The sequence below is a fragment of the Rattus norvegicus genome, chromosome 6 (genome assembly GCF_021556685.1).
Source record: "Rattus norvegicus strain SHRSP/BbbUtx chromosome 6, alternate assembly SHRSP_T2T, whole genome shotgun sequence".
Classification (NCBI taxonomy): domain Eukaryota; kingdom Metazoa; phylum Chordata; class Mammalia; order Rodentia; family Muridae; genus Rattus; species Rattus norvegicus.
In genome coordinates, this window is record NC_141539.1 from 63035826 (window position 1) to 63044281 (window position 8456).

The window sequence follows — 8456 nt, forward strand, 5'->3', positions numbered from 1 at the left end:
CTCAGAGCCATTAATTTCCTATAACTCTTCCTATAGGGATAGACCTTGTGAAATCCTCCCTGTAATATTGGCATATCAATTATTGTTGGCATTTTTTCATACATATACCTTCAGTGTGTACAACTTAATATATAGCCATTATATGCATTCATTACATGTCTTCATTTTACATATGTGTGTATTATACATTATAGCATATTTATTATACATCTTAAATTATTTTATTCATTTAATAAATATATATAAAGTCTGTACTGCATTGCTGGTGCTGTTCAAGCTACTGAGAATGTAGAAACAAGCAAACCAGACAATATTCTTCCCCTCCAACAACTCAGTCCACTGCATGGCAACAGCTGGAGTAGTGCACACAAATCCATCATGTATGTAAGTTATGTAAGTAATGTATATTTGCATTGGTGACAAGCTCCATAGAGTGAAAGCATCAAATAGTAGACTGGATAGGTTCTTTATATTAGAGGGTTAGAGGAACCCTTACAGATTCTGTATGTTTGAGTAGAACCCCAGAAAACGGTGGTATGATGTCTTTAAGAGAAGCAACCCAGACATGGGCAAATGTGGTAAAAGCCTGAGGCATAGGACTTAGTGTCAACAAGACCTTGGCTTTGGCATAGCAGACAGGAAGGGAAAATTTGGTGCAAGATCCAATCTATTCTTCCCGTGTCCAGATGCCCACATAGGTTTGATGGGAATTCGAACTGATTTGCCTGCCCATTAAGCCTTTTATGGAATTGTTCTGGGGCCTTGTATAGAATCAATAACAGTACCATTGCCTATGACTAGAAATTACCATTTTACATAAACAAATTAGCTGTGAATACCTCAGTGATTTCTAAATGAGTACAGTCTACCCAGAGAAAGATAAAAATAATTTGTAAACCAAGTGAATTCTTCTATCAATTACAAATTTATCAAATTAAGGCTAGAAGTGGGAACCTTCTAAAATATGTATGAGTTCTTTAGCTGTCTTAGTTCTACAGAATAAACTGTATTCTTATAAATCTCCTTTTTAAATTATACCAAGTCTTTAATTCTATTTTTTTAACTTCTTAATCGATCTTTACCATTTCAGGGGTCTAGCAATTAAAATGCTATATCCTCTCACATCATGTACTTCCCCTTGCTCAGACACAGCATTTGAATTTTCAATTTGATCTATTCTGTTGTATAAATATTGATATGCTGTCAGTCACCCGCTGAGCAGACATTGGTGCAGATAGAGAACAAGAAATGTGAAGACATGCTCCCCTACAATTCAAATGCTCAGGCTTTGTAATCAGAAAACCCAGCATTGTTTGGACTCCTTTTTACTCACAGGGGGATCAGATTTATAGAAGCATAATGAGATGAATAATTAACTCATAGAAATTTTGTAAAAGTTTAGAGAGAGAACCCATGTAAGGTACTTAGTATAAGCCTGTCACATAGCAAACATGGAGTGAATACTAAGTATATATATAGTATAAGGTTACATTCCTCTACAAATATAAATATGGTACACAATTCAAGAAGCGTTCCCTCCTCTCTTTCTCCCAGGGATAGTTCTACTCGAATGTCATTTCTGAGCCTAGATTCATTGACTAAACTTTCACTATCACTGCACCTCATTAACAGCCATTATTTTTGTCACCTTAACAACTATAAAACCAAACATGACAAAGAAGTGCTTTGTAAATGACTGATCTGCCTAGTTCCCCATGTCTGCTGTGTAAAGGACTCCATCTAGCCTTAAGACGGGCAGCCGTTGTTAGTACTTGTGGCAGGAGTGAACCGACAAAGGAATCACGCTCAGCAAGTGAGACTGGCATGTTCATTAGGTTCTTAATTATTAAAGGCTTTGATTTTCTCGGATCTGAGTCTCCAAGGGGAAATTCTTCCAGCAAGCTCCTCTGGGGTCAGCCTGCCCTCAGACTTCCTAGAGTGAAACTGATTAGATACCTGGGGCAGGTCATGTGGTCACAGCCACTCTTCTGGAACAGTGATAAGACAGGCTAGTCCAGGCAGTTAACTTTCTCCTTTTAGGACAGTCTGTTTACTGCTTTCACCTGAAGCAAACATTAAAAACTTTGCCCTGCGCTTTGTCCCAATTTACTTAGGCATTATATAACGTTAGGCTTTGCAAAGCTATAATTTGAAAGATCCAATCTATAATTATGTTAGTAATCTCAATAACAACCATACCCTGACAACTTTTTCGAATATTTGATATCATGAGATACTAAAGTATCCACCAAAAACTATACCAAAAAAGCAGCAGGGCTAGGCTGGATGTCCTGGTCTTTCTTGCATACTTGCAAGTGAACATAAACTAACTAGGATCTTAGTGTGACAATAATGCATATTAATATTCATCTCACTTTTTTTCTGTCTAGTCAAACAAAGGTATATAAATATCTAAACTAAAAACAATAAATTACTTGAGAACTTTAGCATCTCAAAATAGCTTTTTAGGCATTTTAAATACATCATGCAAGTCCATTTAACAAAATTCTGAGTTAATTAATCGTCCTCTTGTTCCTCCATGGCTTGAGTACAGTAAGTAATTAAGCACAGCCTTTCCCACACATTTCCCATTAACAGAGAGGCAATGAATCCAATCTTTCTTTTTAAAAATGAATGAGTAAAACCATATAATTCTATGCGTTCTATTGAAGTGCAGCTGGTGAATAAAATACTATCCCCACGTCAGAACTATATTAATAAAACACATGTGCATGTTCTCTCTCTCTCTCTCTCTCTCTCTCTCTCTCTCTCTCTGTCTCTCTCTCTCTCCCCCCCCCCTGCCTCTCCCTCTCTCTCTCTAAAACTGTATAAAAGCTTCCTCCAGAAATTGCTCATTTTCCTGTCCCTGAGCTGTGGTTCTTTTGTTTATTTTCTGCTTGCAGGCCCTGCCTGGTTCCCTGTAGCCCTTCAAGGAATCCCATGCTGAATGTGGGACTCAGAAAGTTTTCCCCTTCTGTTAGCAAATTGTTGCTTATTACTTACTGGCTAAAAAAGGCTGTTAGTCCTCAGGATGGGCCCTGAATGGAGACCTGTATATACTCACCCTACCTCATTACATTCAAAGTATTTCTTGCTGATTTTGTGAGAATGGAAGGTTTCATATAACCCCCTACACACCATTCTCCCATCCTGGAAAATTCTTGTTCCCCATTTTTGGGCAATCATTAGGTTGGGTTTGTTTTCTGTTTACGCCCATTCTTCAAGTTCTGGTTCTCATAGTATGAATTAGTATCCTCACTCTGACTTCTCTATCAACACATTTCTCTCCCCTAAATCTCCCTCCATTTCCTAGCCACAAATAAATGTCACAGAAGCCAGAAAAAAAATGTGGAAGCTGCTTATCACCCTGTACAAAGCTTAAGTCCAAGTGGATCAAGGACCTCCACATCAAACCAGACACACTCAAACTAATAGAAGAAAAACTAGGGAAGCATCTGGAACACATGGGCACTGGAAAAAATTTCCTGAACAAAACACCAATGGCTTATGCTCTAAGATCAAGAATCGACAAATGGGATCTCATAAAACTGCAAAGCTTCTGTAAGGCAAAGGACACTGTGGTTAGGACAAAACGGCAACCAACAGATTGGGAAAAGATCTTTACCAATCCTACAACAGATAGAGGCCTTATATCCAAAATATACAAAGAACTCAAGAAGTTAGACCGCAGGGAAACAAATAACCCTATTAAAAAATGGGGTTCAGAGCTAAACAAAGAATTCACAGCTGAGGAATGCCGAATGGCTGAGAAACACCTAAATAAATGTTCAACATCTTTAGTCATAAGGGAAATGCAAATCAAAACAACCCTGAGATTTCACCTCACACCAGTGAGAATGGCTAAGATCAAAAACTCAGGTGACAGCAGATGCTGGCTAGGATGTGGAGAAAGAGGAACACTCCTCCATTGTTGGTGGGATTGCAGACTGGTAAAACCATTCTGGAAATCAGTCTGGAGGTTCCTCAGAAAATTGGACATTGAACTGCCTGAGGATCCAGCTATACCTCTCTTGGGCATATACCCAAAAGATGCCTCAACATATAAAAGAGACACGTGCTCCACTATGTTCATCGCAGCCTTATTTATAATAGCCAGAAGCTGGAAAGAACCCAGATGCCCTTCAACAGAGGAATGGATACAGAAAATGTGGTACATCTACACAATGGAATATTACTCAGCTATCAAAAACAACGAGTCTATGAAATTCGTAGGCAAATGGTTGGAACTGGAAAATATCATCCTGAGTGAGCTAACCCAATCACAGAAAGACATACATGGTATGCACTCATTGATAAGTGGCTATTAGCCCAAATGCTTGAATTACCCTAGATCCCTAGAACAAACGAAACTCAAGACGGATGATCAAAATGTGAATGCTTCACTCCTTCTTTAAATGAGGAAAAAGAATACCCTTGGCTGGGAAGGGAGAGGCAAAGATTAAAACAGAGACTGAAGGAACACCCATTCAGAGCCTGCCCCACATGTGGCCCATACATATACAGCCACCCAATTGGACAAGATGGATGAAGCAAAGAAGTGCAGACCGACAGGAGCCGGATGTAGATCGCTCCTGAGAGACACAGCCAGAATACAGCAAATACAGAGGCGAATGCCAGCAGCAAACCACTGAGCTGAGAATAGGTCCCCCGTTGAAGGAATCAGAGAAAGAACTGGAAGAGCTTGAAGGGGCTCGAGACCCCAAAAGTACAACAATGTCAAGCAACCAGAGCTTCCAGGGACTAAGCCACTACCTAAAGACTATATATGGACTGACCCTGGACTCTGACCCCATAGGTAGCAATGAATATCCTAGTAAGAGCACCAGTGCAAGGGGAAGCCCTGGGTCCTGCTAAGACTGAACCCCCAGTGAACTAGACTATGGGGGGAGGGCGGCAATGGAGGGGGGGTTGGGAGGGGAACACCCATAAGGAAGGGGAGGGGGGAGGGGGATTTTGCCCGGAAACCGGGAAAGGGAATAACACTTGAAATGTATATAAGAAATACTCAAGTTAATAAAAAAAAAAAATACTACAAAAATAAATTTAAAAAAAATGTGGAAGCAAAGATATATTTCTTCCTAGGAGAAAGAGATAGGCTGTCGTAATCTTTTCCAAAGTTTTCCTTCACAGCCATGTAAACATTAGAGGAGATCAGACAGCAGAGGGCAGGATGCCCATCCTCCCTAAACTCTTATAAAACTGGAAACTTATTTTGCAGCTTTCAAGTAAGCATCACTGTGGCATCTTTCCTCCCTGCCAGTCTGTACAAGTGTACATTTGTGCAGAGACGATGAAAGATCGCCCCATACAACAGCTTCTCAATTTCCTTAAAATATTTTATATAATAATCTCACTGACTTTTTTCTTTATGTGTCGGCTTTTTACCAAAGACTCAATACATGAGTACACTGTAAGAGTAAAATACCTACAATCTTCTCACCATAGGCAAGCGTACTTAATGCTCTTGTCATGATAGCGTCTAGTCAGAGAACAGCACATGAAAGAAATAACCAACAGTTATTTCAGTGTCTGTTTTTGTTTTTTAATGTTCACCACTTGAACCCGAGAGTGCACGAGTGTTCTTTTCCTGGTTTGAAATATCCACTTTTTAAGTAATTTTCCATGATATAGCTATTTTTGTGTTCAATCTCTGTATTTTAAATGTGATTTAGAGATGAGACAGCCCCATGCCTTGTGTAGAATAAAAAGAATGGAGCTTGAAAGGGTAACTCTTTACCACCATGAACCTCATTCAATAAAGTGTATGTATTTCCATACATGTAATTCCATCTTTTATGTGTTTGTTGCCCATGCTGACCTCAAGCTCATTCGTGTTAGTTATCAGTAACTTAAGTTTTCTCCCCACTCTTTCAAATCCTTATCCTGGGTTAAGATGAGATTGAATCATAATTTTCCAATAAAAATTAATGTGTTTTTTTCTAATAATGACTTTTCTTTATGCTCCATTTCTCAGGAATGAAGCAAGACGAGTGTGTGTGTGTGTGTGTGTGTGTGTGTGTGTGTGTGTGTGTGTGTGTGGTCATCAATATTTATTCTAAGCTACTTTGAATCAAGTGTAGTTGACCTTTCAACAACCTATTCCAGGCTTCTTTTGTCTTTTAACGACTTCTTATTTACCTGTAAGCACATCATTTAGTCATAAAAGAAACATAATATGATGAAGGAGGGAGGGAAAACTGTGGTCATGATATATTATATGAAAAAAAGGATCATTTTCAATGTTTTTTATAAATTTACCGAAAATGAAAGAAAAGGGGAAAAAAAGATGCAATCTCAAAATAGTTTATATTCCCTTCCCTTTTTTAACTTTCCTGATGGTTAAGGAGGTTGAAAATTTTTTTAAGTGTTTCTCAGCCATTTGAGATTCCTCTACTGAGAATTCTATTTAGATCTGTACCCCATTTGTAATTGCTTTATTTGTTTGTTTAATATGCAGTTTCTTGAGTTCTTTATGTATTTTGGATATTAGTCATGTCTGAGATGCTGAGTTGGTAAAACACTTTCCAGTTTTGAAGGCTAACACTTTGTCCTATTGACAGTGTTCTGTCCTATTGACAGAAGCTTTTGGGTTTCATGAGTCTCATTTATTAGTTGTTGATGTTATCAACTATGCTATTCAAATGCCGCTCAGAAAGTTGTCTTTTGTGCCTGGGAGTTCAAGGCTCTTACCCCTTTCTTCTCTCTCAGATTCTCTGTGTCTGGTTTTATGTTGAGGTTTTTGATCCACTTGAACTTGAGGTTTGTTCAAGGTGATAGATAAAGATCTATTTTCATTCTTCTACGTGCAAAGAACCAGTTTAACCACTGCCATATTTTAAAGATGTATTCCTTTTCCAGTGTAAATTCCTGGATGGTTTATAAATAACAGATGTCCATAGGTATGCAGATTCATGTGTGGGTCTTCAATTCTATTGATTGATCAACATGCCTGTTTTATGCCAATACCATGCTGTTTTATTTTGTAGTTCAGCTTGAAATTATTAATGGTAATACCTCCAGAAGTTCTTTTATTGTTCAGAATTGTTTTAGTTACTCTGGGCTTTTTGTTTTTCCCTATCAAGTTGAGAATTTTCTTTTCAAGATCTGTAAAGAATTGTGTTGGGGATTGCATTGAATCTGTAGATTTACTTTCGGTAATATGGCCATTTTTACTATGTTGGTCTACAAGTGCACAAGCATGCTTTCCACCGTCAGATTTCTTCTTCATTTGTTTTCTTTTTATTGGATATTTTATGTATTTACATTTCAAATGCTATCTCCTTTCCCAGTTCCCCCCTTTCCCTGCTTTTGTAAGGATGCTCTCCCTCCCACCCACCCACTCCCGCCTTGCCACCCTGGCATTCCCCTACTCTGGGGAAACTAGCCCTCACAGGACCAAAGGTTTCTTCTCCTATTGATGCCAGACAATGCCATCTTCTGCCACATATGAGGCTGGAGCCATGGGTCCCCCCATGTGTACTCTTTGGTTGATGGTTTAATCCCTGGGAGCTCTGGGGGCTCAACTGTTTTCTTTAGAGAACTGAACTTCTTGTCATACAGGACTTTCACTTGCTTGGTTAGAGTTACCTCAGATATATTATTTGAGGATTTGTGAAAGGTGTTATTTCCCCAATTTCTTTCAGTCCATTTGTTTTATGGGGTGGGGGTACTGAATTTCTGTGTTAATATTATATCCAGCCTCTTTGCTTAAAATGTGAACAGCTATAGGAGTTCCCTGGTAGAATTATGGTGGGTCACTTATGTATACTGCAAAAAAAGATACTTTGGACTTCTCTTCCAAATTTTATCCCTTTGATTTTTTTCAGTCGTCTTATTGTTGAAACTAAGTTGAAGTACTGTATTCAATAGATATGGAGAGAGTGGATAATCTTGTATTTTTCCTTGTTTTAGTGCAATTGTTTTGAATTTCTCTCCATTTAATTTGGTGTTGGCTATATGCTTGTTGCAAACTGCCTATATTATGCTCAAGTGTGTCTCTTATGTCTCTAATCTCTCCAGAGCTTTTATTATGAAGGGGTGTTAGATTATTTTCAATGGCCTTTTATGCATCTAATGAGATGATCCTGTGGGTTTTGTTTTGTTTTGTTTTTTTTCATTTTGTTCATATCAGCAGTTCTCAACCCTTTAGAGTTCAAAGAAACATTTCACAGAGGTTACCTAAAACTGTTAGAAAACACAGATATTTATTTTTTTACATATTTTAATGGTTTTGAAGGAGATCCTAGAGCTTATCTTCTTTTTTATTTTATTTTTTTTATTAACTTGAGTATTTCTTATTTACATTTCAAATGTTATTCCCTTTCCCGGTTTCCGGGCCAACATCCCCCTAGTCCCTCCCCCTCCCCTTCTTTATGGATGTTCCCCTCCCCATCCTCCCCCCATTGCCGCCCTCCCCCCAACAATCACGTTCACTG